Source organism: Podarcis liolepis (genome assembly GCF_965112155.1).
Source record: "Podarcis liolepis genome assembly, chromosome: 5".
Taxonomy (NCBI): domain Eukaryota; kingdom Metazoa; phylum Chordata; class Lepidosauria; order Squamata; family Lacertidae; genus Podarcis; species Podarcis liolepis.
Window position 1 is genome coordinate 67,796,949 of NC_139556.1, and position 12,204 is coordinate 67,809,152.

At 41.7% G+C, this 12,204-nt stretch overlaps 2 protein-coding genes across 6 annotated transcripts in view; one reads left to right on the top strand and one right to left on the bottom strand.

Moving 5' to 3' along the window:
- FARP2 (FERM, ARH/RhoGEF and pleckstrin domain protein 2) overlaps positions 1-5,677 on the bottom strand; it is a 68,834-nt gene extending 63,157 nt beyond the window's left edge. Inside the window, exon 1 of one of the 5 annotated variants that reach the window (XR_014526942.1) lies at positions 1,301-5,677. The gene's annotated coding sequence lies outside the window, so the exon portion shown is untranslated. Of the gene's footprint in view, positions 1-862 lie in introns of all 5 variants that reach the window. The other 4 variants (XR_014526943.1, XM_083506370.1, XM_083506368.1 and 1 more) reach the window with 4 other exon arrangements.
- The window catches only part of HDLBP (high density lipoprotein binding protein), a 257,678-nt gene that overhangs the window by 170,892 nt on the left and 74,582 nt on the right, over positions 1-12,204 (top strand). The window lies entirely within an intron of this gene.

Here is a 12,204-nt window from a genome sequence, read left to right on the forward strand (position 1 = left end):
AGTATTGATCCAAACAGAATATTGATTAACAAGATCAATGCAGCAAAACAGGAACTGGATCAGTACACCTATCATCTTATACTATTAGATATTTATTTTTGTGATATTTTCCTTTTAATTCCATTTTCACACTGTGAAACTAGATGCCAGAGAAGCTGCAGCCTGAACAATCCTTTCAGGAAGTTTCACATACTGCAGATTTTCAGGAAGACATCTCCATATAGCTAAGACTTAACTCTGAAATTCACATGTAGAGAATCTAGTTAGTATAATTATTGCACATGTATGTATCATTGTGTGTCTGCACACTGGCCATAGCTGGAGTATAAATAATGGCGCACACGGTAAGGTACCAGGAGGTTTCCTGGGGAAGCTTGTACCAAGCCTGTAGGGTGGGGTCTGCGAGCATTATTTTTTTTTGCAAAACTCCAAAGCATAAAGCACGTAGGCTCCTCATTAGAGCTAAACGCTATCAAAAGCTGGGTTGCATAAATAATTAGAAACAACTATGTGAGCATATGGCCACCTAATTACCGTCCTTTGAAAGTAGTGTGTAAGTAAGTACTCTACAAGCCTTCTAGAAGTGTGGGGGGGGAGGAACCCTCAAGTATACCCTTTGAAACCAACGTCTTGGAAAAACTGACGTTATTTGCACCAAATCAACCATAATGAGAGCAGCATGCGCCAGGTGGTGTTAAAAAAAACGCGATCGGGGGGGGGGGGAGCCGCGTCTCATATTTAGGAACAGATATCGAATTGGGACGGAAAGGCAACAAGAAGTTCTAAAAGCACGCAGAACTACAACACACTTAAGGATGCCCCCCTGCGTATCTCAGAATTGCACAGCCCACTTGTAACACACCAGGTTTGAGTCGGGCGAGGCAACCGGACAGCAGCCACCGAAAACCGTTCCTTCAACGCCTCTCGGAAAGGGACTCCGCGCTGCTCGTCCTTGCCCTGCCGCGCCCCGCGGGGGATGAGGGACGCGGCCGTGTTTCTCTCCCGAGCAAAGGTCGTGTTTTCTGCCGCTGAATTCACGCCCCTCCCGCCGCCGACGGACTGACCTCCCCCTACCCCGCAGCTTCCGAGTCCCCTCGGGCCACGAAGCCGCCGAGATAGGCTGGCGGCGGCAAACCGAAGCGGGAAAAGGGGGCTGCTGAGGTAGCGCCCCCCCCCCACTCCAAGCAACTCCGAGGGAGGGTAGGAGGCGCCCAGCCCCGACTTCGACGGCTCCCGGACGAGGAATGCGCCCTTCCCTAGCTCGCTTCTTCTCCTCCCTTCCCCGCAGCCCCGCTCTCACCTCAGACCGACATCTCAGTCGACGACCGCACCGCGAGACGCAGCCGCCTCAGCTGCGCGCCCACTTCCCCGCTCTCGCGCGCCTCCTCGGCTTCCCTCCGCCCCCCCACCCCATCCACCCCTCAGGAGGCCGGCGCCATCGCCGCCACCCCCTCGCGCCAGAAGCGCCTCTCTCATTGGCTGCCGCGGAGTTCCTCAGGCAGGGCTCCAACGGCTCTCTTCCGCGAGCCCCGAGTCAGCAGCCTCGGCGGTGGGCGGGACCTGCTTACTGGGCAGGGCTCTTCACTCCCGGCTACGGGTGGCTCGAAGGAAGAAAAGCGAGCGAGGCGCGGCGACGGAGTTAACAGCCTTTACCGGAGGCTATTAAACTGCCACAGGCGCCACCATAATAAGGGCACTGAGGAGTAATGGGGCCAAGCGAAGGACATCTCTCCTGACTGCCTCGGTCAGAGGCTGCCCCATAACCGCCTCCGCGCTCGACCCCACGGGAGCTCTTCTCCGGCCCAACTGCCATTTCTGTCTCCGCAACCACACCTCGCGCGTCAGTGCGAAGCTGGATCGGGTTGAACCGGTGAAAGCGACGAGATTTTCCTGTCAAGCTTCTTTACGTGTAAGGGAAAGTCACGGCAGCCACTCCCCAGATGCCTGCAGCTCTTGGGGATGTGGGGGGTGGGGGAGAATGAGGTGTGGAGTAAAACAAAAGTAAACTAAAAAAAAAAAAAAATCAGACACGACGCCTCTCCTCGCAGCTGAGGCAAAACAAAACAAATAAAATTCGGGGGATCTCAAACGTGTTTGTTGTAATGCGTGGCCCACCCATACGTTCAAAAACTTGAGAAGGCAAACGTATGTGAAGTTGCGCTTTTGTCTTTCACAAATGCACACTCAAAGCAGAAGAGAAGTTGAAAAGCATTGGCAGTTTTTATATAGTGTCAGTAGAGTTTTACATGCAACTTGCGGGAGGAATACAAAAACCGCTTTAAATTAAAATCGTGAACGTCATCGGAAATAATTGCCTTCCTTGATTAGGTCAAGCAGGGTATGATGATCCTTATACCCAGTTTTCTTTCTCAGTATTTACAGGTGGTATAATGCTCCTGTAAATGGAAAATGCAAGGACCTTTCTGCACAATTATTTCATATTAAAAACGTGTTTGACATGGGACAAATGACAGCATGGATCAGCCCTTCAATTTAGTTGTAGAGGAAGATTAAGAGGAGTTGTTTGTGGAACAAGTGGATTTACAGGAGCCTAGCTTTGTAGTTTGATCCTAGGTAATGCATCAACCCATACCTAACTGATAAGCAAGGGAAAATAATACTTATCATTCAAAATCATCTTCCTGTTGTGGATGACTATCCCTTTCCCCTAAGTGTCTCTGACAACATGTTTCCATAATCCTATTGCATAAGCAATATGTACTTTTCAAGGGTGGTGGCTTGATAAATTTATTTAAAGCTTGCTCTATATGTTCCTGATAGTGCTAAAGAGTTATTATCATGTTTTGAAGAGTGTTGCTCAATGTGTGTTGGGGAAGAAGGGACAGAAATCCCAGATCTAATGAAACAAGTGTGTTGTACTATTTTTGTTCCTTTTCTGAAGAGGTACAATGATGAGCATTTTATCCAAACACTTAATATACAAAAATCCATTAAAAGCTGGGCTCTTTTTTAAATCAGAGAAAAAACTTGGTGACCCATATTTACATATATAAATGGAAACAATCAGGTTCTATCAACACACTTCAGATATGATGGCAAGATTGCCATCTTTCACATGTATTATGTATGATTAAGAACACAATAATAAGTCCAGACCAAATAAGTTTGCAATTCAAATTATTCTTACAAGTGTATCTTATTTTAATTGTTAATTAGCCAGTAGGCACCCAAAAGCTTATATAAACCAATGCATGATGTTAACTTTTAGAGGCGTCTATCAGATCTTTAGGGCAGGTGTCCTCCATATATTTTAGTCTATAACATCTATCTTCCCTGACTTGGCTGTGGGAGATGAGGCCAGTGGAAGTTATAGTCCACAGCATCTGGAATGCACCATACTGGTACGAGTGGGTTAGGGTGCCAAAAAGACAGTGAACAACTTCTGAAACAATAGATGGCTTTGTTTAGAGGTTTTGTCTTCTGCCAGTTTTGACACACAACATAAAAGGACTGCTGAATCAAATCAAAGACCTGTCTAGTACAGCATCCTGTTTCCCACACTGGCCAACAAGATGCCTACAGGTAGCGCACAAGCAGGACATGAATAGCCCTCTAATTCTCTTGTTCTCATACAACTGGTATTTATAGCATGTGGTATCTAAACTTAGAGGAGATTGCTTATAGCTATCTATATAGAACCATTACTACTATATCCACTGTCAGTGAGCCTTTCTTTGCCCATTTACAGGTACGGTTTGAATCCAAACTGCATCTGCAGATGGACTGCAAAAAGGCTTGCTGAAATTACTGATCAGCTGTTCAGCGGTTACAGGGAGTCCTTTTGAATTATGAATTTTTGACAAGAGTTCTAGTCAAAGCCTTTTGAAAGTCCAAGTATATAATTTTTACCAAATTTCCCCTATCCACATGCTTGTGAAGATTCTCAAAGAGCTCTAAAAGGATAGTGAGGCAGAGCTTTGTAGAAGCCATGCCATGTTGATTCTACAGCAAGTCTTACTATTAAGTATGATCAATAATTTTATCTTTAACAAATGTTCAGCTAATGGGCCTGTAACTTCATAGAACCAACCTCTTTTAAACACTGGTGCCACATAGATTGCTTTCAGTTCTCTATCATGGATGCCAAGCTTTGGGGCAAGTTACAGATTTTTGTTAGAAGATTGACATTTTAATCCTTCAGTCTTTTTAGAATGCTCAGGTGGATTCCATCCAGATCCGGTGATTCGTTTTCATTCAAGGATCATAGGAGTTTGGTGGTTGCAGCAGATGGGATAATCCAGACTCACCCATATATCATTACAGCTTCCATTTTTTAAAAAAACAACAACCCTAAACTAGCTAAACCTTTAACTTACAATAGAGTAAGGGAAAACATGCAAGCTCTGTTCTGTCCAATTGCTGAGTAAGACAATCTCACCTTAGCACCCAGTGTCATTGCTAATGAATGTTAAAACACCAAGGTGATTAAAAGATTAAGGTGACATTTATTTTTAATTATTTTCCTTGCCCAGAATGAATTATAATTCTAGTATCAATTTAAGTGCTTGCTCCCACCTCCCACATCAAATAAACGAGACTCTCTTGCCTGACTTTGTGTCTGCATTTCCTGACTGATACAGCAGCTAATGTAGTAAACCTTCTTAAGTGTCAAGGTCACTGTCTAGGGCAGGCCTGCATAGCTTGGGACACACCTAGCCAAATGCAGCCTATTTGATATGTACTGTGGCCTGCCAGGTTTGATAATGTCCCCCGTTTTTGCAGTAGCATACTTTTTCAGGCCCCTGGTGGGTCACAGTACATAAATTTAATGAGCTGTATTCAGCTTGGTGGGTCAATAATGTAGTGGGCCAAGTTTAATTTTACTTCAGTTTGTATCATGAGTTTAGTATTGTTCCTTTTAAAACTGAAGTTTAGGATCTAAATTGTATTAGTGGGTGGAAAGACAACAGCAACCATTAGAAAGTGAGGGAGGAACATGAACATTTGAGAGAAGCAGAATTCCTTAGAAGTGCTAACACCCTGTCATTTGTGCTGTTGAGAGAGACTGCCCTTTGGCCTTCTGCCCACATGAACCAATGTAGTTTTCTGAACTTAAAAGAGTATAATCAAAAATTACTGAGGTTTATGTTACTTGCACTCAAAATGTCCAATTTAGCATTTTCTAAGGACCCATGTGCAGATGTCCTACTTGTGGTAAAAGTTTCCTCTCCCCATCACAGCAGCTCTATGTTCTTGATGAATGGCCAAGAACAAAAGTCTAAATTTTGCACACCACATGGTCCACCACCACATGGTCCACACTGAGGAAGGGTGTGGTGGTATTTAAAGCAACACCCTTGTGTGTCTCTGTCTGTCTGTCTGTCTGTCTGTCTGTTTGTCTATCTAGCATGAGAGGGAAAGATTTATGCCCAAATTTGCTCAGTCTGTCTATGACTTGAGGACTCTTTGATACAGGGCACAGAGAATGAACTGAGGACCTATGGCACCCACACAACTGTGCTACTAACCACAACAGCCTTCCGTGGCAAAGGTGCAATTGGCTAAAGTGGCAAGTGTTCACTCTGTTTACAAGAAGCATCAGTGCCTGCAGTGGTTCTCTGTAGTTCTGAAGATGCCGTGGAGCAATGCCTGCCAGCATTTGAATAATTTGCTTATCAAGAAGTGCCACTCTTCCTTGTGTGAGGCAGGGGCTTGATGCCTGTACTCTCAGCTTGATGTTGGGATATCTTCTGTCCTTTTTTCAGTTTGCTTTGACCTGAAAGAGAAATAAAGAGAAATATTAGAACCTGGGATCATTCAATGAAGCTGAATAATGGGAGATTCAGGACAGACAAGAGGAAGGATTTTTCTGCACAGTGTATTTTCTTTAAAAAACAACAACCAGTGGAATTATCTACTGCAAGATGTAATAATGGCAATCCACTTTGGCTTTAGACAAATTCATAGAGGAAAAGGCTATCAGTGATTTGTAGCATGAACCAACTCCTACACACCCTAGTGGCACAGCCAGTCTTACTAGCTTAGGCTACCCCATTTCAGACGAGCTTTCAAATAAATGAATGGAAAATTTGTAGAAACTTCTGTAAACTTGTTGTTCCATTAGTCAGGGAGAAGTTTGCACAAGCAGAGCTGGGCAGGTCAAATTACTGAAGCTTGAATAACTAACATTTTTGCAGGGCACCAGCAGCCACTGGTTTTGAAAAACAAGAAATATGTCTGTTCTAAAAACAAGTTCCCATTCTTTGGAGCAGGGATGGGAAGCTCACAGGCTGTACCCTTGCTCCTCAGATATTTCTATATCTCACCCCCACATTGGCCTTTTAATAAAACCAAACACTGAAATCTATTTCTTGCCCATTCCTCATCCGCACAGTCCTTGCTAGCTGATTCCGTCCCTAAATCAGGCACATCTTCCATTAAAAAGGTTCTGTCCTTTCTGTCTCTTGGGTGCCACCATTGATGTCACCTTCCACCATGAACACCCAATATCTCTCCCACTAGTCTTTCTCAAGGGAAGGGCTAGCAACAGAGAATGGGCTGGGTAGGTACCACTTTTGGAAGCTGTTCTAAGCCTCTTACAGCAGTGGTGCCCAGCAACCTTCCCACAATGAGAAGAGCTGTGTCTATTAAATGGTGATGGACCATGGGGAAGTACAGTGGTACCTCGGGTTACGTACGCATCAGGTTACATACGCTTCAGGTTAGAGACTCCGCTAACCCAGAAATAGTACCTCGGGTTAAGAACTTTGCTTCAGGATGAGAACAAAAACCGTGCTCCGGTGGTGCAGCAGCAGGAGGCCCCATTAGCTAAAGTGGTGCTTCAGGTTAAGAACAGTTTCAGATTAAGAACGGACCTCTGGAACGAATTAAGTACTTAACCCGAGGTACCACTATATAGGGAGGCTAGAGAAAGGGAGACCAGCCCCGCAAAAAAGGTTCCCCACACTTGTCACAATGACTCTCAAATCCATTATTACATCCCTTGCAACTTATTTCATACTAGACCAAAGCAAAGGCTAAAATAAGGCTATTTTTACACAAGCTTGTAAAGAGTAGGATGGGACCCGTTGAAAGCATCAGTGAGAAAATTAAGCAAATGCATAAATAAGAAGCTAGCACTGTAAAGGGAAGGGGTTTGGGAAGACTACAAGAAATGAAGGAAAAAATTTAATTTTTAAAGATGTAAGAGATAGAAACACCCCCTGTATCATATACATACATTATATTATAGTTAACTGTAAATATAGCTTGTCCTCTAAGCCTTTACTGTGCAAGTTAGCAACAGGGCTCATGTAAGAAGTTATTTTGAATTGTATTGTGTAGATACCAACAAGCACTACCTACTTTTATTCAATGCCTCAAAAAGTATATGTATTTTATAGCAGCACATAATTATTTTCTTTTTAACCCTTTAAATACTGGGAGCATATTTAGTTATATTGTTGATAAAATAACACTATTATTGCAAACTAATTGATTTTAATTGTACTTACTGGTGATAAAACAGGTTTATTGTTTTAGCTAGCTCTTATAAGAAAAACGTCCTTCTGCAAATATACTAGACTAAGCATAGATATATGTTCAAACGCATACATGCTCTGCAACTTCTCTTTCATCAATTTTGAAGTTCAAACGCCTTGTTACTTCCTAAAGAATAAGCTTACAGAATATGAAGCAAAGAAAACAAGGCAGAAAGACCCACTCAAGTGATCAAAACAAAGCTAGCAAATAATGTATAAACAACTCTTGTTCAAAAGGAATAGACCAAACAGAAAGGGAGAAGCAGCAGCATTATATGTAAAGGATGCGTATATTGTGAAGAGATCCATGACCTGGAGCATGGAAGGCAAATTGATAGTAAATGGGTAAAACTTTTAGGAGAGGAAAACAGCAGTGACCTTACTGTGGGTGTCTGCTATAGATAGACCTCCAAGCTAGACTGAAGACTTCAATGGTGTTGTTGTTTAGCCGTTTAGTCGTGTCCTACTCTTCGTGACCCCGTGGACCAGAGCACGCCAGGCACTCCTGTCTTCCACTGCCTCCCGGCAGTTTGGTCAAACTCATGCTGGTAGCTTCGAGAACACTGTCCAACCATCTCGTCCTCTTTCAAACATTCAAAAAGGAGAAATATGGTAGTCATGGGAGATTTCAACTACCCTGATATCTGCTGGAACTCAAACTCTGCCAATAATGTAAGGGCCAACAAATTCTATTATTATTATTATTATTATTATTATTATTATTATTATTATTATTTGTACACTGCCCTTCATCTGCAGATCTCTGACAATTTCATTTCCCAGAAGGTGGAAGAAACAACAAGGGGATCATCTGTCTTGAACCTGGTCCTCACCAAAAGGGAGGAACTGATGAAGTGGAAGTACTGGGAACCTTGGGAGGAAGTGATTGTGTCCTCTTGTGTTTCATGATACACAAGCAAAGGAAAACTGAGTGTAGTCAGGCATGCATTCTGGACTTTAAGAAGGTTGATTTCAAAAAGCTTAAGGAACTACTGGGTGAGATCCCATGGTCAGAAATTATCAAAGAGAAGGAAGTCCAGGATGGTTGGGAGTTTTTTAAAGATGAAATATTGAAGGCACAAATGTAGACAATTTCAACAATAAATAAAAGTGGGATGCATCTAAAGAGCTGAGATTTAAGAATGGCATGTATAAGAAATGTAAGAAAGAGGAAATCACTAAGGAAGAGTATACATGAGTAGCCAACAGTTGCAGAGTGAAGGTCAAGTGAGCCAAAGCTCACAATGAGCTCAGGCTGTGTTAGGAGCAAGAGGAGAAACAAGCAAGTATGTAGTAGGTTCTCTGGGTGGAGAAAACTGAGGAAAAAACTTTGTGATAACAGAATAAATGATGCAAAAAGGAAGCTGCAGCCAAGATAGGAAAAGAGGTGGTAAAGGAACACATAGCTGCTTTAAATGAATTCACATCTCTAGGGCCTGATGAATTGCACCCAGGGGTATTAAAGGAACTTGTGGATGCAACTTCGGAGCCCCTGTCTATAATCTTTGAGATTTTTGAAGTGTGGTATGTTGCTCATGTGAATGAGGGATGTTGCAAACTAAATCTTTTTAAAATGTAATGATGTATCGCCCTCTTGTGGGAATGATTCCTGATTGCATGATGCCAGAGGAATAAAACAGTATTTCATATTTACTCAGTCCCACTCTGCTCAATGAAGTTTCCTCCCAAGTCCTACATACTGTACACGTGTACAGCTAAATTTTAATTCTGGCACCAGTGTAAATTATCTATATTAGTTGGCATCCGGCTGTCTCAGGAGATAATGGAGGAGTGCACCTTTGAGGGGTGAAGTTAAACTGTTGGAGAGCTACAGCGCTGGCTGTGGCTGTAGAGCTCAATATGGGACAGATGTGTTTTGTTTCAACTGGAGCAGAAGAAAGGGTCCAGTTGTGCTGCTGCTGCTGCTGCTGTTTCAACTCTTATCCACTGTTCATATTCAGAGCTTGCACCATGCTGTGGGAGAACAAATCCAAAGTGGAAACTTCCAATTTTAAATCAAATTGTTGCATGCTAGCTATATATATTCAAGTATTTGCTTCATCACTTTACTTGGGCTCCCAAACTTGAAGCAGTAAATACAATGCAAGTTGTTTTTTTCTTATTGTTTTATCTCAAAACACTTGTATTTTGCCTTCATTTTGTCCTGCTTACATTCTTATCTGCACGCAGCACACTGGCTCCAAGTTCAAATATATTAAATTGGCACAAAATTGTGCGAGTTTTATTCGAATGTATGGGAAGGAGAGTCCTGTTATGAGAATAATACTAAGAACGGATAGCATAAGCTTACGTGACCTTGAATGCAGTTAGTACTGCTAAACAAATATATATATATTACCAGATTGGAGAGGAAGGCAGATCCTCCAGCTGAATCTGAATTATTTGTATCCATTGTTCAAAGTACAAGCTACCAATGAGTTCAGCTACTACCGCATCATTGGGTTGTACATAGGACACTGTTCAGCATACAAATATCAAAATTTCCAGAGAGGGAACTTACCTTACTGTTGGAATGTGAAATGCACCAATACCTCAATAGGTTCTCTCCTTGTTCACTCCCTTCCTTGCTACATTGCATTAGGGCATGGTTAAGGAGATAATGAGAAAACTGGTCAGTGTGTGAAAAATGAGCTTCTTGAAGCAGAAATGCTGGGCAGAGCAGCAAACCTCAGCAATCCAGATTCACTTCATCTCTCATCACTCTAGCTGGATGGCATCATACCAAATGTACCCTTATGACTAGCTGTGTGGCACGTATATTTCCTAAACTTTCTGCTTGCACAAACAGGAAATGTACCATGCCAGTGGAGGTGACAAGAGTTGGGGCCTCATATGAACATAAACTCCCTAGGTGTCATGCATAATCATTTCAACAGCATGATCATTTCACCAGGAGCTTAGTCATACTGTGCATTTATTTTGATCCCTCAGATTTCTACAACACCAGAAAAGTCCAGAAGCAAATTTACTGTTGCACGATAGGGTGCTTTTGCACAGTAATTGGGATTTTTTTTTTTTAAGAACAAGGTTCACACACCACTGAGTGCAACCTCTGTTGGTTCTTAACTGGCATAAGATAATCAGCTAATTAGAAGGCAGAGACAAACAGAAAAGGGAATGCCTATTTTTATGAATGAAAAAGACTGAAGTTGCTTCTCATACACAAATATTTGTTGGTGTGGACAACTCCTGTCTCATTTTACTGGGGTGGAAACTGGCTTAATAGCCAAATGCTCAAATGTGGACAAGTCCATACTCTCAGTTGAGTATAGGATTGTGGCCATAAGCAATTATTTACCCAACGACAGGAAAAAAAGATTCCACTGCTAAATTGCTTCCCCCTGTGACTATTGTTCAAGCTCTAAAGAAAAGCCTGGAGCGAGTTTTTCCATTACTTAAAGGCTGGTAAATTTTTAAAAGGTTACCTCATCTGTAGCTAGATTAAACTAAACAAACTTTTAATCAACTAAAGAGAAACATGTTTAAGCAAGGAGTCTCTCTAAACATTCTCTTTTCGCTCATTTGGTATAAGGGTCATGGAAAGAAAGAAAATTCAATACTACAAAATGTAGGTAGGATTACCAACATTTAACTTTGAGGTTTAACATTCTGCTCTAATAATCCAGGTTTAAAAACATAATGCAGACTTTCACCTCTTTTGTTGATTCAATATATGGTTGGTAATTGCAGGGCTATTACTGTGGTTTATTTTAGATATCAACATTTCTGCAATGCTAAGCGTTCTCTGCTGTTTGATATAACAATCTATGAAGAAGTAATAAACATGTGTATGTGATAATGTAATTGTTGAACTAAAGTTCACAAATAAATTTTGAAGTTTTTTGCAAAAACCCTTTGTTTCTTATATATCATATATTTAATTTATTCAGGCTGCAGTTTAGTGTATCTTATTTGGGATTAAGCCCCATGACATATACTGGGGCATACTTTTCAGGAAGCAGATACAGGATTGCCCTATAATTATTTTCTATAGTTTTTAATTTAGTCATTAGATTCTGTACAATCGGAGTTCACTGAAATTCACAGCTTTGCCAATTTCCCCCCAACTTTTGATAATTAAAAAATATTAAATTAGAAACTAAACACTTTTCAGATGAGATACTAAAAATTATAAATCCTCATAAATTTTGGTCAGGGTGCTTGAACAAGAACAGATCTTTGAGGCAGGAAGATATAAAGGAACACTGACCAATGAACCACCTGCAGGATCAGAAATATTGGTCATATCAGCTACAGTTTAAACACTCTGAAAAACTTGTTTTTCATTTGTGTTCCTTTAAGTCTCAAGCATCACAAAACATGCACCCTTTAATGTTCATGGGCTGCCTGCTTAGGCAGATCCCCAGGTCCAGGCAAGGTAATTGAGAAAGGCTCCCATTAATTTCCATTTTAAGTTTGTCCTCGATACCTCCAGTGAAAGCTACCACCTTTATTTACTGTTAAAACGAGAGAGTGAGATGGCTTGACTGCAGTAAAGGCAGGATGGGGAATCTGATTTGGCTGCTGGACCAGATCCTTATCCAAATTTGATGTCAATATCCTGATGTCACAATTCTATTTTCTGCTGCTGTTGATTGCACCTTTGCTTCCTGCCTTTCAGTATTTTTAGCCAATGGGTGAAGCTGGAGCTTCTGACAGAGACTCATGGCAGCTGACAGAT